This window comes from Oncorhynchus clarkii, chromosome 23 (assembly GCF_045791955.1).
Source record: "Oncorhynchus clarkii lewisi isolate Uvic-CL-2024 chromosome 23, UVic_Ocla_1.0, whole genome shotgun sequence".
In the NCBI taxonomy this organism is placed as follows: Eukaryota; Metazoa; Chordata; class Actinopteri; order Salmoniformes; family Salmonidae; genus Oncorhynchus; species Oncorhynchus clarkii.
In genome coordinates this window covers 6,280,151-6,301,938 of record NC_092169.1, presented here as the reverse complement: position 1 = coordinate 6,301,938, position 21,788 = coordinate 6,280,151, and positions in this window count along the sequence as shown.

The following is a 21,788-nucleotide window of genomic DNA, read 5'->3' as shown; positions in this document are numbered from 1 at the left end:
GAAAACCTGATGGAGTCTGCAAAAGACCTGAGACTGGGTCGGAGATTTGTCTTCCAACAAGACAATGATCCAAAACATAAAGCAAAATCTATGGTTCAAAAATGGAATGGTTCAAAAATAGAATGGCCAAGTCAAAGTCCAGACCTGAATCCAATAGAGAATCTGTGGAAAGAACTGAAAACTGCTGTTCACAAATGCTCTCCATCCAACCTCACTGAGCTCGAGCTGTTTTGCAAGGAGGAATGGGAAAACATTTCAGTCTCTCGATGTGCAAAACTGATAGAGACATACCCCAAGCGACTTACAGCTGTAATCGCAGCAAAAGGTGGCGCTACAAAGTATTAACTTAAGGGGGCTGAATAATTTTGCACGCCCAATTTTTCAGTTTTTGATTTGTTAAAAAAGTTTGAAATATCCAATAAATGTTGTTCCACTTCATGATTGTGTCCCAGTTGTTGTTGATTCTTCACAAAAAAAATACAGTTTTATATCTTTATGTTTGAAGCCTGAAATGTGGCAAAAGGTCGCAAAGTTCAAGGGGGCCGAATACTTTCACAAGGCACTGTAGATGAGAGAATTAACCCAGCCTACACTAGCTTGCCCAAACCATTAATTAAGGAAAATGGCCTGACAATTATTGCTGAGAGACGAGGGTGGAGGAGTTTAAATGGAGGGGATGGCTGCCATTTTGCAGGCTCCTAACCAACTGTGCTATTTTGTGTGCTTTTTTCCGCATTGTTTGTAAGTTATCCTGTTTCAGCATTTTCATGTTCGGATGAAAAGCGTGTCCAGAGTAAACTTCCTGCTACTCAGGCCCAGATGCTAATATATGCATATTATTAGTATTGGATAGAAAACACTCCGAGGTTTCTAAAACTGTTTGAATGATGTCTTTGAGAATAACAGAACTCATATGGCAGGCGAAAACCTGAGAAAAATCCAACCAGGAAGTGGGAAATCTGAGGTTTGTAAGTTTTTCAACTCATTGCCTATCGAATATACAGTGTCATATTGCACGTCCTAAGGCTTCCACTAGAGGTCAACAGTCTTTAGAACCTTGTTTGAGGCTTCTACTGTGAAGTGGGAGAGAATGAGAACTGATTGAGTAAGAGGTCTGCCAGAGTCGCATGAGCTGATCGCGCGTGCTCACGAGAGAGGTAGCTGCGTTCCATTGCATTTCTAAAGACAAAGGAATTCTCCGGTTGGAACATTATTGAAGATTTATGTTAAAAACATCCTAAAGATTGATTCTATACATCGTTTAACATGTTTCTGCGAACTGTAATATAACTTTTGGAACTTTTCGTCTGAACTTTCTCCTGGACTTGTAAGTTTGGTTTCGTTTACTAAACACGCTAACAAAAGGAGGTATTTGGACATAAATTATGGACTTTATCGAAGAAAACAAACATTTATTGTGGAACTGGGATTCCTGGGAGTGTATTCTGATGAAGATCATCAAAGGTAAGTGAATATTTATAACACTATTTCTGACTTTTACTGACTCCTCAACATGGCTCTTTTTTGTGTCTGAGCGCCGTACTCAGATTATTGCATGGTTTGCTTTTTCCGTAAAGCTTTTTTGAAATCTGACACAGCGGTTGCATTAAGGAGAAGTATATCTATAATTCTGTGCATAATACTTGTATCTTTTATCAAAGTTTGTTATGAGTATTTCTGTAAATTGATGTGGCTCTCTGAAATTTCGCCGGATGTTTTCGAGGCACCACATTACTGACCAATTACTGCGCCAATGTAAACTGAGATTTTTGGAAATAAATATGAACTTTATCCGAAAAAACATACATGTATTGTGTAACATGAAGTCCTATGAGTGTCATCTGATGAAGATCATCAAAGGTTAGTGATTCATTTTATGTCTATTTCTGCTTTTTGTGACACCTCTCTTTGGCTGGAAAATGGCTGTATGTGTTTTGTGACTTGGCTCTGACCTAACATAATTATATGGTGTGCTTTCGCTGTAAAGCCTTTTTGAAATCGGACACAATGGGTAGATTAACAAGAAGTTAAGCTTTAATTTGGTATATTGCACTTGTGAATTTATGAAAATTAAATATTTCCCAAAAATATTTTTGAATTTCGCGCTCTGCCTTTTCAGCAGAACCCCTAGCCCTAACAAGTTATTTTGTGCATAATGCTGCTGCTTCCATCTCGAAATTAGCTTTTGGATAACAGAAGAGCAATTACTCACCTCAAACTGGATAAAGATTTTTTCTTTAATTTGTCCGACGCGAAGGATATACTGCTTCTCCAAGACCAGGCCCAAATCCCTGTCATTCGCGTGAAGAAAAGACGGAAATGCAGGGGGCGGAGATCGGGGTGACTTGTGAGAATTAATCAGTGAGTGGGTAACCTGCCTCTACCATCCATTCTATTGACCAATGTGCAATCACAGGAGAATAAACTGGATGATCTCCATTCGAGACTAAACCCAACTAACGGAACATTAAAAACTGTAATATCTTGTGTTTCACCCAGTCTTGGCTGAACAACGACATGGATAATATACAGTTGGCTGGGTTTTCTGTGCATCGGCTGTACAGAACAGCTACGTCTGATAAGATGAGGAGTGGTGGTGGGTGTCTATTTGTCAATAACAGCTGGTGCCCAATGTCTAAGTCTTGAGGTATTGCTTGCCTGAGGTAGAGTAAGTCATGATAAGCTGTAGACCACACTATCTACCAAGAGAGATTGTAATTTTTTTGTAGCTGTCTATTTACCACCACAAACCGACGCTGGCATACAGATTGCACTCAACGAGCTGTATAAGGCCATCAGGAAACAAGAAAAACAGAATTATGGTCAGATTTGAAGTAAAGGCTGTCTAGAGTTTTTTTTCCTGCATGTGACATGCTGGTAGAAATGAGGTTAAACAAATTTAAGTTTCCCTGCATTAAAGTCCCTGGCCACTAGGAGCGCCACCTCTAGATGACAATCTCTCTTGGTCGAAGCCTACCAGACGAGCTAAATACTTTTTAAGTTCGCTTCGAGGCATGCTACACAGAAGCATACATGAGAGCACCAGTTGTGCCAGGCGACTGTGTGATCATGCTCTCCATAGCCGATGTGAGCAAGACCTTTAAAACCTGTTAAGCATTAGGGGGCGCTATTAAAATTTTGGGATGAAAAACGTTCCCGTTTTAAACGAGATATTTTGTCACGAAAATATGCTTGAGTATGCATATAGTTGACAGTTTTGGAAAGAAAACACTCAGACGTTTCCAAAACTGCAAAGATATTGTCTGTGAGTGCCACAGAACTGATGTTACAGGCGAAACCCAGATAAAAATCCAACCCGGAAGTGACACATTTTTTGAAACCGCCTCATGCCAATGACTCCTTATATGGCTGTGAATGAGCTGCGAATGAGCTTACGTTTTCCACGTATTCCCCAAGGTGTCTACAGCATTGTGACGTATTTTTACGCATTTCCATTGAAGAATAGCCGTAAGGGAGCATATTTAGCAAGTGGTCACATGGTGTCTCCCGCAGAAAATCTTGCGTAAAATACTGAGGTAGCCATTTTTCCAATCGCTTCTAATGAGAAACCAATTGCCTCAACGGATATATTATCGAATATATATGTTAAAAGCATCTTGAGGATGGATCCTAAATAACGTTTTCCGTGTTTCTGTCGATATTATGTAGCTAATTTTTTTAAAAGTTTGGCGTTGTAGTGGTAGCATTTTCCAGTCGATTTCTCAGCCAAGCATGATGAACAAGCGGGAGCTATTTCGCCTACAAAAATAATATTTTTGGAAAAAATGAACATTTGCTATCTAACTGGGAGTCTCCTAAGTGAAAGCAAAGGTAAATTATTTAATTTGGTTGCTTTTCTTATTTTGGTGAAAATGTTGCCTGCTGCCAGCAGAGCCTAGCATAGCATTATGTCATGATAAACTTACACAAATGCTTGTCTAGCGTTGGCTGTAACGCATATTTTGAAAACTGAGATGACAGTGTTGTTAACAAAAGGCTAAGCTTGTGTTTGAATATATTTCATTTGCGATTTTCATGAATAGGAAAAGTTTCTAGGGGTATTTATGTCCGCTGCGTTATGCTAATTAGTTTGAGGCTATGATTACGATCCCGGATCCGGGATTGCTAGTTTCAAGAGGTTTTAAACAGGTCAACATTCAAAATCCCGCAGGGCCAGAGGGATTACCAGGACGTGTACTCAGAGCATGCTCAGACCAACTGGCAAGTGTCTTCTCTGACCTTTTCAACCTTAACCTCTCTCTGTAATACCTACATGTTTCAAGCAGACTACCACAGACCCTGTGCCCAAGAAAGCGAAGTTAACCTGCCTCAATGACTACGGCCCCGGAGCACTCACGTCGGTAGCCATGAAGTGCTTTGAAAGGCTGGCCATGGCTCACATCAACACCATCATCCCAGAAACCCTAGACCGACTCCAATTTGCATACCGCTCCAACAGATCCACAGATGACGCAATCGCAATCGCACTCCACACTGCAATTTCCCACCAGGAAAGAAGGAACACCTGTGTGAGAATGCTGTTACTTTACTACAGCTCAGCGTTCAACTCCATTGTGCTCACACAGCTCCTCACTAAGCTAAGGACCCTGGGACTAAACACCTCCCTCTGCAACTGGATCCTGGACTGGTCGCCGCCAGGTGGTAAGGGTGGGCAGCAACACATCTGCCAGGCTGACTCTCAGGGGTGCGTGCTTAGTCCCCTCCTGTACTCCCTGTTCACCCACGACTGCGTGGCCAGCACAACTCCAACACCATCATTAAGTTTGCTGATGACACAACAGTGGTAGGCCTGATCACCAACAACAACGAGGCAGCCTATAGTTAGGAGGTCAGAGACCTGGCAGTGTCGTGCCAGGACAACAACCTCTCTCTCAATGTGAGAAAGACAAAGGAGCTGATCATGGACGATAGGAAACGGAAGGCCGAACACGCCCTCATTCACATCAACGAGTTCCTTGGTCTCCACATCACCAACATGGTCCAAACACACCAAGATAGTTGTGAAGAGGGCACAACAACTCCTTTTCCCCCTCAGGAGACTGTAAAGATTTGACATGGGTCCCGAGATCCTCACAAAGTTCTACAGCTGCAGCACCGAGAGCATCACCGCCTGGTATGGCAACTGCTCAGCATCCGACCGTAAGTCGCTGCAGAAGGTACGGCAAGCGGTACTGGAGCGCCAAGTCTAGGTCCAAAAGGCTCCTTTAACAGCTTCTACCCCAAGCCAAAAGACTGCTGAACAATTAATCAAGTTGCCACCCGGACTATTTACATTGACACCCCCCTTTATTTTTACACTGCTGCTTCACGCTGTTTATCATCTATGCAGTCATTTTACCCCTACCTACATGAACAAATTACCTCGACTAACCTGTACCCCCACACGTTGACTTTAGTTTATTTCGTAAGTTTGTTATTTTCTTAGCTCTATTTCTGAAATTGTGTTGTTGGTTAAGGGCTTGTAAGCAAGCATTTCACGGTAAGGTCTACACGGCGCGTGTGACAATTAAAAATGTATTTGATTTGATTCTCCCTGAACCTTTTAGTGTGTCTCCCCCACCTCCCAGTACCCATGGTGCCCCATGGGGGAATGGTGAGCCGCCCACCATTGAGACTTAATGCGGCCCACACATGTGGGTGGTTGTGGACGGAGCAGAGGATAAGACAAAGAGGATCATTAATTAACACCCGATAATGCAACACAGGATACACCTCATCTCTCAAACAAATGAAGGAGAGAGAAATGCAGAGATGCAAACAGAAAGAAGGGGGAGGGAGAGGTAGAGCCAAGGAGTAATCTATTGGGAGTTGTAATGCATGACAGACAATGGACAGCGAGCACCATCAATCAATTACCTGAGCCTCCTTATGTTACACTCACATCTACATCAACCTCAGTGAATTCTTATGCGGTTTATGTTTTATGCAAAAACAACTAGCAAGATAAGACTCAATTGACAGGGTGAGGTTTTCTTTGTGTGTTTGTCCATGTCGCTATGTTATCCACTCAGTTTGAATAATGTGACTACGAACAGGAGGGTATCAAATTGATTTTGTGACCTGTGATGTGTTTGATTAATTGCTTTGTCACAAACATCAGGTATCCTCTCAACAGCCAAGGCTTTATGTTCACCATTGATAAGCAATGAATAAACGATCTGTGTGTACATGGGAGATGGGGAGAACTGCATCATTACTTTCTATGGTTGTCCTTGTTCAAACTCTGCTGCCTCACCCTCTGTGAAAAATGTTTGTTTTTTAAAATTTGTTTGTTTTTTCAGACAGTAACAGGTATTATAAACTGGGTGGTTTAAGCCCTGAATGCTGATTGGCTGACAGCCATGGTATATCAGACTGTATAGCACAGGTATGACAAAACTTATATTTTTACTGCTCTAATTACATTGATAACCAGTTTATAATAGCAATACGGCACCTCAGGGGTGTCATGACGTTGGCCTGGGTAGGTTTATGACAGTCATAAATACCTCTTCCCCCCTTTTTCCTCCCTCTACCCTACTGATGTTACATTTGCAAAACCCTTGGTTAACATAGAGATTCTGGGAATATCAGAAGGTGGGGGGAAATGAACTATATTCTGGTAATGCGACCAATTGAACATATGCGGTGGTACTTAATGAATATGATGTCAGTTCGGTTGTCATCTGAGACATTCTCATCAATGATAAGATGACAAACTCTACAGTGGAAAGTCTACACATCAGAGTTATCGGATTCACATGGAATTGTTGTTCAATTTAAATGTTTGAATATTAAATTATTCGTGATGGGATGAAATGTGGTTTAACTTCTAAAATGTGAGATTTGGGTTTTCATAAGACAGGGCTCTGGTCAATCAGTGGCCCGGCCCTGTGAAGGGACATGGGCTATAAAACTTTTCAAACACTCCCTCCTCTCCCTTCCTATATAAGCCCTTGACGACAATATAACCTCCTGTTCCGAGGACGTGAAGACGACGGTCCGATGTCAGAATGGTTCAGATAATAACTACAGAATGAAGCCAACATCAGCGTGAGCTTTGGTTGCGAATGGTTTGAACTTTGAACTCTTATTCACTACAGAAGTGATACCTCCTAGCCGTTGAGTTAGCAACAGCCGCTGCAAACGAGGGTTAGGAAGGAACAGACAGTGTATCCAGTCTACCACACAACGACGTTACTACAACGTATTCAATTTATCAGCAGAGACATTCTTCAAAGGACTCGGTTGGGCAACACGGCCTTCCATCTACCACCAACCTACCGAAGCGCAGCTCAGAGTAAATATGTATTGCATTTTCCTTTTCCAAATGGCCGGTAATTTAGAATGCATAAGATACTGTATTTACGAGAGCACAGCTTCGCCCTTTGTTCCTCAGTGTGCCCGCTCTTTCACTCAAACCCAGCCCCTTTTCTTTTGTATAACAAGCTGTCATATCTGTTCCGCCCGCTAGGGATGTTTTCCTTTATGACGTAAAATTTGTAATCAAGTTATGATTTAATTATGTGTATGTGTAATTCTGTGTGATTAGTTAGGTATTTAGTAAATAAATAATTAAACCCAATTTTGTATTGCTGATTCAAATTGTTAGCCAGGGTTCGTGCAGATAACCAAGAATTTACAACTTTCAGAAGAGACTGAATTAAGATGATGATTAATATTGACTGCTATTGATGTAAAATATTACTAGGTCTTTAAGAGTTTATTTGGAAGATAACAGCTCTATAAATATTATTTTGTGGTGCCCGACTCTCTAGTTAATTACATTTACATGATTAGCTCAATCAGGTAATATTAATTACGGATAAATTATTTTATAGAATAGCATGTCATATCACTTAATCCGGCATAGCCAAAGACATGACAGGGGCTTGTGGTATATGGCCAATATACCATGGCGTTGTGTCATGCTTATTAAGAACAGCCCATAGCCATTTTATATTGGCCGAATATCACACCCCCTCCTGCCTTATTGCTTAAATATACAGTGCACTCAGAAAGTATTCAGACCCCCTGCATTTTTCCACATATTGTTACATTACCTTCTTATTTACCCTCATCAATCTACACACAATACACCATAATGACAAAGCGAAAACAGATTTTTAACATATCCTCAGTCTGTGGGATATAAACTACTGTGGCTAGGTGGATGAAGATAGATTTCTGGACAGCACTTTCCTTCAGTAAGGTTTATTTGTCTTGCTGGCTCACCATAAAAAGGTAACACACTTTATTAAAGGGAGAGAGAGCTCTTTCTTTACCTAGCTAGCTACAGTAGTCTATAATCTGAGCACTCCTTTTTATTTTATCTTTATTTAACTAGGCAAGTCAGTTAAGAACAAATTCTTATTTTCAATGATAACCTAGGAATAATGGGTTCAGGTTCAGATTTGTACCTTGTCAGCTTGGGGATTTGAACTTGCAACCTTTCAGTTACTAGGCCAACGCTCTAACCACTAGGCTACCCTGGCTATCCCTCTGCTACCACTAGGCTATCCCTCTGTGTAAACTTCACTTTTCCCATGCATGACTTATGCTTAATTGCAGGCATTTACAGCCTCCAACATTAAAACAGAATCCCCTAAGGGAATATGACCTTCATCTCATAAAAATCTATCTAGAGTCGATTGACGCACCCCTGTAAAGTAATTTTGAATATTGATTAGCTCCCGTGTGTTTATGCTATAATTACAGTTTCTTCTAGTGGCTGCAGCTCATGCTGCATTCAAAACAACTGGGAACTCCAACTTCCAACTACAGTGCATTCAAAACAACTGGGAACTCAAGAAAAAACTTTCTCAGACTGGGAAAAATATTTCAATATATTATATAATATTTCAATATTTCCGAGTCTTCCAACTCGGAATTCCATGTCGGGAACTCGGGCATCTTTCTAGAGCTCCAACTATCTGACCTGAAGATCACTGACGTGATTTGACCTAATCTTTTTCTGAGTTCCCATTTGTCTTGAAAATCCTGTCTTTCTGACAAAATAAAGCTTGTGCCAATTCCATAACATGGGGCTTGTAAAAGCTGTCTTTTTCTACCCAAGATCATCTGGACAAGAATATCTTGACAAAATTGTCTGGAAAACCCAACCATGTGAGCTACAAACTAAGAAGCCACTATCGAAATATGAGACTCTCACGAACACGACAGTGTTGGTTGTTTGGCTCTAGGACATCTACAAGCTTTACGGCACTCGTCTGACCTCTCGCGGATGTCCTTCCTTTCGAAGACGTCTTCTCACAAAACCGACTGTCCAGACCGAACCATCGGAGCTATAAACTAATATGTCACTAATATCGAAAGGGGATATTCTCATGAACATGAAAGTGTTCTTCTCTGAACACACAAGCTTCACACAAGATTCTGAAGGTATCCCAGTACTGGGCTGTAAAAATGGCAAAAAGTGCCACAAATAACTGACCAAACATGGGTCTAATTATTACAGACACTTCAAGACCGGTACTGGGATACACATCTGTTATTCAATTAGCTTCTATGGGCTATAGCTGTAAAGGGCAAACTTTATGTTTCATCAAATAATATACCTCTCTACAATACATCTCTTGCCAATTGGCCTGGGCCCTTTGTCGACACGGAGCCCCGCCAATCCATAACGACTGCTCTGCTGATCTGCTGGCGTAATTCGGCCAATGTGATCTCAACCAGTCTCTGCGTCATGGATGTGGTGATGATCCATCTGCTAGCTCCGGCCCGCTAGCTTCCTGAACGATGTGTCTCCCGCTCGCCTAGCGTAATAGTCGGCTACCGAACGGCATCCTTGTTTCATCTATTGCTGCTCATTGGACCCTATGATCACTCGGCCACACAGATGATGCCTACTGGACTGTTCATTACCACGGTACTTCATTTTGTTTATCAGGCCCTGTGTGTAGCTAACTTACCCTCTCTGCCCATTCATTGCCATTTACCCGTTGTTGTTGTCTTAGCTGTTTACCCGTTGTTGTCTCACCTGTTGTTGTCTTAGCTCTCCCAATCAACACCTGTGACTGCTTCATAACTCTCTCTAATGTCAATATGCCTTGTATACTGTTGTTTAGGGCAGCTCTCATTGTTTTATTTTACTGCGGAGCCCCTAGTCCTGCTCAACATGCCTCAGATTGCCCCCTTGTCCCACCCCCACACATGCGGAGACCACACCTGTACTCTATGCCTTGAATCTATCCTACCATGCCCAGAAATCTGCTCCTTTCAATCTCTGTTCCCAAAGCACTAGACGACCAGTTCTTATAACCTTTAGCCATACCCTCATCCTACTCCTCCTCTGTTCCTCTGATGATGTAGAGGTTAACCCAGGCCCTGCAGACCCCAGCATCCCTCCCATTACCCAGGCGCTCTCATTTGTTGACTTATGCAACAGTAAAAGCCTTGGGTTCATCAAATCAAATCAAATCAAATGTATTTATATAGCCCTTCGTACATCAGCTGATATCTCAAAGTGCTGTACAGAAACCCAGCCTAAAACCCTAAACAGCAAGCAATGCAGGTGTAGAAGCACCGTGGCTAGGAAAAACTCCCTAGAAAGGCCAAAACCTAGGAAGAAACCTAGAGAGGAACCAGGCTATGTGGGGTGGCCAGTCCTCTTCTGGCTGTGCCGGGTGGAGATTATAACAAAACATGGTCAAGATGTTCAAATGTTCATAAATGACCAGCATGGTCGAATAATAATAAGGCAGAACAGTTGAAACTGGAGCAGCAGCACAGTCAGGTGGACTGGGGACAGCAAGGAGTCATCATGTCAGGTATTCCTGGGGCATGGTCCTAGGGCTCAGGTCCTCCGAGAGAGAGAAAGAAAGAGATAATTAGAGAGAGCATATGTGGGATGGCCAGTCCTCTTCTGGCTGTGCCGGGTGGAGATTATAACAGAACATGGCCAAGATGTTCAAATGTTCATAAATGACCAGGCAGAACAGTTGAAACTGGAGCAGCAGCACAGCCAGGTGGACTGGGGACAGCAAGGAGTCATCATGTCAGGTAGTCCTGGGGCATGGTCCTAGGGCTCAGGTCCTCCGAGAGAGAGAAAGAGAGAAGGAGAGAATTAGAGAACGCACACTTAGATTCATAGGACAGGAGAAGTACTCCAGATATAACAAACTGACCCTAGCCCCCCGACACATAAACTACTGCAGAATAAATACTGGAGGCTGAGACAGGAGGGGTCAGCAGACACTGTGGCCCATTCCGAGGACACCCCCGGACAGGGCCAAACAGGAAGGATATAACCCCACCCACTTTGCCAAAGCACAGCCCCCACACCACTAGAGGGATATCTTCAACCACCAACTTACCATCCTGAGACAAGGCTGAGTATAGCCCACAAAGACCTCCGCCACGGCACAACCCAAGGGGGGGGGGGGGGGGCAACCCAGACAGGATGACCACATCAGTGACTCAACCCACTCAGGTGACGCACCCCTCCAGGGACGGCATGAGAGAGCCCCAGTAAGCCAGTGACTCAGCCCCTGTAATAGGGTTAGAGGCAGAGAATCCCAGTGGAAAGAGAGGAACCGGCCAGGCAGAGACAGCAAGGGCAGTTCGTTGCTCCAGAGCCTTTCCGTTCACCCTCCCACTCCTGGGCCAGACTACACTTAATCATATGACCCACTGAAGAGATGAGTCTTCAGTAGAGACTTAAAGGTTGAGACCGAGTTTGCGTCTCTGACATGGGTAGGCAGACCGTTCCATAAAAATGGAGCTCTATAGGAGAAAGCCCTGCCTCCAGCTGTTTGCTTAAAAATTCTAGGGACAATTAGGAGGCCTGCGTCTTGTGACCGTAGCATACGTGTAGGTATGTACGGCAGGACCAAATCAGAGAGATAGGTAGGAGCAAGCCCATGTAATGCTTTGTAGGTTAGCAGTAAAACCTTGAAATCAGCCCTTGCTTTGACAGGAAGCCAGTGTAGAGAGGCTAGCACTGGAGTAATATGATCAAATTTTTTGGTTCTAGTCAGGATTCTAGCAGCCGTATTTAGCACTAACTGAAGTTTATTTAGTGCTTTATCCGGGTAGCCGGAAAGTAGAGCATTGCAGTAGTCTAACCTAGAAGTGACAAAAGCATGGATTAATTTTTCTGCATCATTTTTGGACAGAAAGTTTCTGATTTTTGCAATGTTACGTAGATGGAAAAAAGCTGTCCTTGAAATGGTCTTGATATGTTCTTCAAAAGAGAATTCAGGGTCCAGAGTAACGCCGAGGTCCTTCACAGTTTTATTTGAGACGACTGTACAACCATTAAGATTAATTGTCAGATTCAACAGAAGATCTCTTTGTTTCTTGGGACCTAGAACAAGCATCTCTGTTTTGTCCGAGTTTAAAAGTAGAAAGTTTGCAGCCATCCACTTCCTTATGTCTGAAACACATTCTTCTAGCAAGGGCAATTTTGGGGCTTCACCATGTTTAATTGAAATGTACAGCTGTGTGTCATCCGCATAGCAGTGAAAGTTAACATTATGTTTTCGAATAACATCCCCAAGAGGTAAAATATATAGTGAAAACAATAGTGGTCCTAAAACGGAACCTTGAGGAACACCGAAATGTACAGTTGATAGGACAAACTATTCACAGAGACACACTGATATCTTTCCGACAGATAAGATCTAAACCAGGCCAGAACTTGTCCGTGTAGACCAATTTGGGTTTCCAATCTCTCCAAAAGAATGTGGTGATCGATGGTATCAAAAGCAGCACTAAGGTCTAGGAGCACGAGGACAGATGCAGAGCCTCGGTCCGATGCCATTAAAATGTAATTTACCACCTTCACAAGTGCCGTCTCAGTGCTATGATGGGGTCTAAAACCAGACTGAAGCATTTCGTATACATTGTTTGTCTTCAGGAAGGCAGTGAGTTGTTGCGCAACAGCCTTTTCTAAAATTTTTGAGAGGAATGGAAGATTCGATATAGGCCGATAGTTTTTTATATTTTCTGGGTCAAGGTTTGGCTTTTTCAAGAGAGGCTTTATTACTGCCACTTTTAGTGAGTTTGGTACACATCCGGTGGATAGAGAGACGTTTATTATGTTCAACATAGGAGGGCCAAGCACAGGAAGCAGCTCTTTCAGTAGTTATTTGGAATAGGGTCCAGTATGCAGCTTGAAGGTTAGAGGCCATGATTATTTTCATCATTGTGTCAAGAGATATAGTACTAAAACACTTGAGCGTCTCTCTTGATCCTAGGTCCTGGCAGAGTTGTGCAGACTCAGGACAACTGAGCTTTGAAGGAATACGCAGATTTAAGGAAGAGTCCGTAATTTGCTTTCTAATAATCATAATCTTTTCCTCAAAGAAGTTCATGAATTTATCACTGCTAAAGTGAAAGTCATCCTCTCTTGGGGAATGCTGTTCATGCATGTTAACATCAGAAGCCTCCTCCATAAGTTTGCTTTATTCACTGCTTTAGCACACTCTACCAGCTCTGATGTCCTAGCTGTGTCTGAATCCTGGCTTAGGAATGCCACCAAAAATTCAGAGATTTCCATCCCCAATTACAACATCTTCCGTCAAGACAGAACTGCTAAAGGGGGCCGAATTGCAATCTGTCATACTATCTAGGTCTATGCCCAAACAGTTAGAGCTTCTACTTTTAAAGATCCATCTCTGCAGAAATAAGTCCCTCACTGTTGCCGTTTGTTATAGACCCCCCTCAGCTGCCTGCTGTGCCCTGGACACCATATGTAAATTGATTGGCCCCCATCTATCGTCAGAGTCCTTACAACTAGGTGACCTAAATTGGGATATGCTTAACACCCCGGCCGTCCTAGAATCTAAGCTAGATGCCCTTAATCTCACACAAATTATCAAGGAACCAACTAGGTACAACCCCAAATCTGTAAACATGGGCACCCTCGTAGATATCATCCTGATCAACTTGCCCTCTAAATACACCTCTGCTGTTTTCAACCAGGATCTCAGCGATCACTGCCTCATTGCCTGCGTCTGTTATGGGTCTGCGGTAAAACGACCACCCCTCATCACTGTCAAGCGCTCAAAACACTTCTGCAAGCAGGCCTTTCTAATCGACCTGGCCCGGGTATCCTGGAAATGCCACGCCCTGGCCATAGAGAGGCTTTTATTCTCTATATTGGTTAGGCCAGGGTGTGACTAGGGTGGGCATTCTAGTTCCTTTATTTTTATTTCTTTGTGTTTGGCCGGGTGTGGTTCTCAATCAGAGGCAGCTGTCTATCGTTGTCTCTGATTGGGAATCATACGTAGGCAGCCTTTTTTCCTTTCGCATTTGTAGGTAGTTATCTTTGTTAGTCGCACTATTGCCCAAGTTAAGCTTCACGGTCGTTTCCTTGTTTTGTTGGCGACATTCATTTAAAATAAAAAGAAATGTACTCTCATCACGCTGCGCTTTGGTCCAGTCATTTCCAGGAAGAGGATCGGCGTGACAGGAAGGATATTGACCTCCTCCAGTCAGTAGAGGATGCCTGGTTGTTCTTTTAAACTGCTTTCCTCACCATCTTAAATAAGCATGCCCTTTAAAAAAATGTAGAACTAAGAACAGATATAGCCCTTGGTTCACTCCAGACTTGACTGCCCTTGACCAGCACAAAAACACCCTGTGGCGTACTGCACTAGCATTGAATAGTCCCCGCGATTTGCAACGTTTCAGGGAAGTCAGGAACCAATACACACAGTCAGTTAGGAAAGCAAACAGAAATCCTTGTCCTGCAGCACTAATTCCAAAAAGTTTTGGGACACTGTGAAGTCCATGGAGAATAAGAGTACCTCCTCCCAGCTGCCCACTGAGACTAGGAAACACTGTCACCACTGATAAATCCACAATAATCGAGAATTTAAATAACCATTTCTCTACGGCTGGCCATGCTTTCCACATGGCTACCCCAAACCCAGCAAACAGCTCTACACCCCCCGCAGCAAATCCAGACAGCTGATTTTCTGAAAGAGCTGCAAAATCTGGATCCCTACAAATCAGCTGGGCTAGACAATCTGGACCCTCTTCCTAAAATTATCCGCCACCATTTTTGCAACCCCTATTACTAGTCTATTCAATCACTCTTTCGTATCGTCTGAGATTCCTAAAGATTGGAAAGTGGCCACGGTCATCCCCCTCTTCAAAGGGGGAGACACTCTAGACCCAAACTGTTACAGACCAATATCCATCCTGCCCTGCCTTTCTAAAGTCTTCGAATTTCAAGTGAACAAACAGCTCACTGACCATTTCGAATCCCACTGTACCTTCTCTGCTGTGCAATCTGGTTTCCGAGCTGGTCACGAGTGCACCTCAGCCACTCTCAAGGTCCTAAACGATATCATACCCGCCATCGATAAAAGACACTATTGTGTAGCCGTCTTCATCCACCTGTCCAAGGCTTTCGACTCGGTCAATCACCGCATTCTTATTGGCAGACTCATCAGCGTTGGTTTCTCTAATGACTGCCTCGTCTGGGTCACTAACTACTTCTCAGATAGATTTCATTGTGTCAAATCGGAGGGCCTGTTGTTTGGACCTCTGGCAGTCTCTATGGGGGTGCCACAGGGTTCAATTCTTGGGCCGACTCTTTTCTCTGTATTATCAATGATGTCGCTCTTGCTGTGGGTGACAACACCATTCTGTATACATCTGACCCTTCTTTGGACACTGTGTTAACAAACCTCCATAACGAGCTTCAACGCCATACAACACTCCTTCCGTGGCCTCCAACTGCTCCTAAATGCTAGTTAAACGAAATGCATGCTCTTCAATCCATCGCTGCCTGCACCCGCCCGGGCGGGCCACTACTCTGGACAGTTCTGACTTAGAATATGTCAACAACTATAAATACCTAGGTGTCTGGCTAGACTGTAAACTCTCCTTCCAGACTCACATTAAGCATCTCCAATCCAAAGTTAAATCTAGAATCAGCTTCTTATTTCGCAACAAAGCCTCCTTCACTCATGCTGCCAAACATACCCTCGTAAAACTGACTATCCTACCGGTCCTTGTCTTCGGTGATGTAATTCATAAAATAGCCTCCAACACTCCACTCAGCAAATTGGATGCAGTCTATCACAGTGCCATTTGTTTTGTCACCAAAGCCCTATATACCTTCCACCACTGCTACCTGAATGCTCTCATTGGCTGGTATTCCCCAAATATTTGTCGCCAAACCCACTGGCTCCAGGTCATCTAGAAGTCTTTGCTAGGTAAAGCTCCGCCTTATCTCAGCTCACTGGTCACGATAGCAACACCCACCCGTAGCACGCGCTCCAGCAGGTACAGTATATCTCACTTGTCATTCCCAAAGCCAACACCTCCTGTGGCCGACTTTCCTTCCAGTTCTCTGCTGCCAATGACTGGAACGAATTGCAAAAATCACTGAAGTTGGAAACTTGTATCTCCCTCACTAAGTTTAAGTGTCAGCTGTCAGAGAAGCTTACCGATCGCTGCAGCTGTACACAGCCCATATGTAAATATCCCATCCAACCAACTACATACCTCATCCCTATATTTGTTTTTCTACTCTTTAGCACACCAGTATTTCTACTTGCACATCCTCATCTGCACATATATAACTCCAGTGTAATTTGATCAATTGTAATTACTTTGCCACTATTGGCCTATTTATTGCCTTACCTCCTTACTTCGTTTGCACACACTGTATGCAGATTTTTCTATTGTGTTATTGACTGTATGATTGTTTATCCCATGTGTAACTCTGTATTATTGTTTTTGTCGCACTGCTTTGCTTTGTCTTGGCCAGGTCTCAGTTGTAAATAAATTGGTTAAATGAAGGTCAAATAAATTCTTCACAGGCCAGTAATGAGATGAGCAACTAGCCTGTGTGGTCCGAACTGGAACAGAGAGTGGTGGTGGTGGTTGGGCGACAGGGGGATTCCCTTCTGGCTCAGAGTCACTGATGGGTGACATGCTGTTTTCACAGGGTTGGTAACCATGGCACTGGACTGGCCAGTAGAAGACAGGCATCAGCCATCACTGTAGTAATGGACACCATTCTCTCTGTGAGATTGTTGCCTTTATGTAAAGGTAAGGGTGTCCCTTTACATCAGAAAGAAGAGGGTTGCCACAAATATCCTCATCGTTATTGCTATAAGCACACAGATATTGGACTGTGTTTTTCTATGACTATGTTTCAATGGCACTATAATTTAGAATATACAGTATAACGTAACATGCCATTTAGCTGATGCTTTTATACAGTGACTTATATTTTACCTATAGGTGGTCAAGGAAAACCAACCCACTATCCTGGTGTTGCAAGCACCATGCTCTCCCAAATACCACGTATGTTGTACATCTGAACACATCTTACCTAACCCCTCTGAATCAGAGAGGTGCAGGGAGCGGCCATAATCAACATCCACGTCTTCAATGCCCAGGGAACAGTGGGTTAACTGCCTTGCTCAGAATGACAGATTTTCACCTTGTCAGCTCAGGGATTCGATCCAGCAACCTTTCAGTTACTGACCCAACGCTCTAAACACTAGTCTACCTGCCACCCCTAGTATGATGCCAACTTCAGTTTTAAGATGTGTCATGAAGTGTTGCTTTATATTTCTCCAAACCCTTTTCTCAGATGAATGACGGCGAAACAGACAGATTGCATCCCAAATCTATCCAGGTATAGAGACTGATGGGAATCCATTCCACTCAGGGAGCATTGAGCCACCATTCCTTCCAGATCACCACAGCTATGACAGAGACAGACCTCCTGTGTGTATGGATGACAAACATCCGGCCATCAGTCAGACTGTGCGTGTCTGTGTCTCTAAAAGTAAGTCATCATCAGACTCCGACAGAGGGGGTGTGGGGGGGAATGAGAGGGAGTGTGCCCTTTCCTCTCAGACTCCTACAGGGTCAGTCTATTTCTGTGGTTTTGGAGGCCTCTCACCGGCTGTCAATGCCATCCATAATGTGGTATCCTGCTGTATTCATCTGAACCAGATCAGGCCTGATGATGAACCCACTCCCAGCACTTCAGCCTGGCTACACACAGCCCTGCTACAGAAGAGGGGCTGCTCTGCTACCTGACCCGAGCTTGATGGGCCCTGAGATTATACATTCGGGTAGGGCCTGTTTTTTCATAAATACCTAGGGTTCGGGTAAGGGCTCGGCTAGCACTAAAATGTTGATGGCGTTTAAAAAATCCAATGTAATCAACATTGATTCAACCAGTGTGTGCCTAGTTTGTGCTGAGCAATTAACCAAAATTTCAGTTTTGAAGCAACATTAGTTCAATTATTTGAATTCCATTTCATTCTGTTTTTTTCCCTCTGAACTCAATGTGCACATTACGCAGTTTCTCCATAGATAAATCAGATCAAGCCCGAACTGTGTGATGTAGTAGGTAGTTGTAGTTTCCAATAGGCCAGTATTCTACATAGTTAACCCTCCTGTTGTATTCGTTTCATGTTAATTAATTCTGTGTTCCCGGTCCAAAATGACTGCCCCATTTTATAGCTGATTATAAATCCATGATAATACATAGAGTTTTAGTCGGAAGTTTACATACACTTAGGTTGGAGTCATTAAAACTCATTTTTCAACCACTCCACACATTTCTTGTTAACTATAGTTTTGGCAAGTTTTCCAACAATTGTTTACAGACAGATTACTTCACTTATAATTCACTGTATCACAAGTCCAGTAGGTCAGAAGTTTACATACAATAAGTTGACTGTGCCTTTAAACAGCTTGGAAAATTCCAGAAAATTATGTCATGGCTTTAGAAGCTTCTGATAGGTTAATTGACATAATTTCAGTCAATTGGAGGTTTACCTGTGTATGTATTTCAAGGCCTACCTTCAAACTCAGTGCCTCTTTGCTTGACATCATGGGCAAATCAAAAGAAATCAGCCAAGACCTCAGAAAAAAAAATTGTAGACCTCCACAAGTCTGATTCATCCTTGGGAGCAATTTCCAAACGCCTGAAGGTACCACGTTCATCTGTACAAACAATAATACGCAAGTATAAACACCCTGGGACCACGCAGCCGTCATACCACTCAGGAAGGAGAAGTTTTCTGTCTCCTGGAGATGAACATACTTTGGTGTGAAAAGTGCAAATCAATCCCAGAACAACCCCAAAGGACCTTGTGAAGATGCTTGAGGAAACAGGTACTATATCTATATCCACAGTAAAATGAGTCCTATATCGACCTAACCTGAAAGGCCACTCAGCAAGGAAGAAGCCACAGCTCCAAAACCTCCATAAACCTCCATAAAAGAACACCATCCCAACCGTGAAGCAGGGGAGTGTCAGCATCATGTTGTGGGGTTGCTTTGCTGCAGGAGGGACTGGTGCATTTCACAAAATAGATGGCATCATGAGGGAGGCAAATTATGTGGATATATTGAAGCAACATCTCAAGACATCAGTCAGGAAGTTAAAGCTTGGTGGGTCTTCCAAATGGACAATGACCCCAAGCATACTTCCAAAGTTGTGGCAAAATGGCATAAGGACAACAAAATCAAGGTATTGGAGTGGCCATCACAAAGGCCTGACGTCAATCCCATATACAATTTGTGGGCAGAGCTGATAAAGTGTGTGTGAGATAGGAGGCCTACAAACCTGACTCAGTTACACCAGCTCTGTCAGGAGCAATTGGCCAAAATTCACCCAACTTATTGTGGGAAGCTTGTGGAAGGCTACCCGAAATGTTTGACAAAAGTTAAACAATTTAAAGGCAATGCTACCAAATACGAATTGAGTGTATGTACACTTCTGACCCACTGCGAATGTGATGAAAGAAATCAAATCTGAAAGAAATCATTCTCTCTGCTATTATTCTGACATTTCACATTCTTAAAATAAAGTGGTGATCCTAACAGACCTAAGACAGTGAATAAGACGGTGAAGACAGACCTAAGACAGCATAGGCAGCAGCTCAATGGTAATGAGATGATGACTTTGAATGAAATAATAGTCATCAAATAATACAAATGTCATATACACAACAAATGAAATATTTTATTAAAGTAATGTAAATGAATGAAGGTTATTAATGTGATAAGCAGTAACAGACAGTCACTACCATCATGGGACTTGTATTCATTGTTTTTTTGTCTGTGTTGTGACAGCATTCAACACACATAATGCATTATGAAATGTTATAAACATTATATAATGTTTAAAAAGATAATTGACATATTTTTTGGTAATCGAACCCAAAACCGAATCAACCTCAGAAACCACTAATCACTCAGCACTAGTCCAATGGAATGTTCGTCTCAGCTGTTCTGTCTACAGTGTGTGCCAAACAAGTTATGTGTCTAAATTTTTCCCAAAACAACAACAAGCCACTGTAAGGGAGAGTGGAGTGAGTCGAGACAAAGGGTTAGTTGTGCCACTCACCCTCGTTCTAGGAAAACATACACAAAATTAATCATGTGACAAAATATTTAAGAAGAGGTCATAATAGAGTCTGTGAAGGAAGAAACCACATGGAAAAAGTGGTAAGCAAGTTAGTTTGTGTTATAAATTTCCTAATGCTTGTATCTAAACCAAAGTAGTTTGTTTTAAAATTGTTTTATAAATCAGAGATATACAATATACCACACCCACATTCCATTAATTAAACTTTGAGCTACCAGCATCATCATCCATTGTCACAGGACACCATCACCCAATTACCACAAGGCGGCTCAACTTACTCTGTCCCGATGCTCAATTTACCCCATACCTGGGGTAAGTTGTGCCAAGAGACCACTTTCTTTGGACAAACCATGTTTTCAAAACTGTCATGATATGAATTCTGATTATTTCCATGGATACACATCATCCTGAAATATGTGTATAAAGCTTTGTTAGAAATGATACTATATTTCCCTTGACATATACCAATCTTCCATAATTAGCTAACCCAATGCAAACTGGCTAATTACAACGATCAATTGCTCATTGTTTACTAATTAGCAGTGTCTCTTTATGTTTACAATTTAATTTAATGACTTGTATTGGTCATGATTTCCTGGCACCAACCTAATTGGATCCTCAATCAGGCATCTCTGCCTTGCAGTAACTATGGAAACACCATTCCATCTAACTGACATAACAATCCAAATGCTTCCCTGTTAATTGTTAAAATTGTTACAAGCTGATGTCCGGTCAGCGTTCTGGCACAAATATGTTTACCATGTATCTCCCAGATGGGTACTGCACATTAGTGGTGGATGAGGTGAGTTTCCCCCTTTCCATGTAAATCGCTTTGAGCACCTCAATTGGTAGAAAAGCGTTATATAATTCCAATCAATTATTATTATTATTACTACAATAATTGTTGACAGTGTTTGCTCAACATGTAACAGTGACAGCATGGTTATTTGTACAGCGGGCAAGTCCTTTGATTCAACCTATTGAATAGTAATTTTGTCTTATTTTCTATACCTGTCGTCTGTACCTTGGTGTTCACATCACCAACAAACTAGAATAGTCCAAACACACCAAGACAGTCGTGAAGAGGGCACGAGAAAGCCTATTCCCCTTCAGGAAACTGAAAACATTTTCCATGGGTCCTCAGATCCTAAAAAAGTTCTACAGCTGCACCATCGACTGGTTGCATCACTGCCTGGTATGGCAACTGCTCGGCCTCCAACCGCAAGGCACTACAGAGGGTAGTGCGCATGGCCCAGTACATCACTGGGGCCAAGGTTCCTGCCATCCAGGTGTTGTCAGAGGAAGGCCCTAAAAATTGTCAAAAACTCCAGCCACCCTAGTCATTGACTGTTCTCTCTGCTACCGCATGGCAAGCGGTACCCGAGCGTCAAGTCTAGGTCCA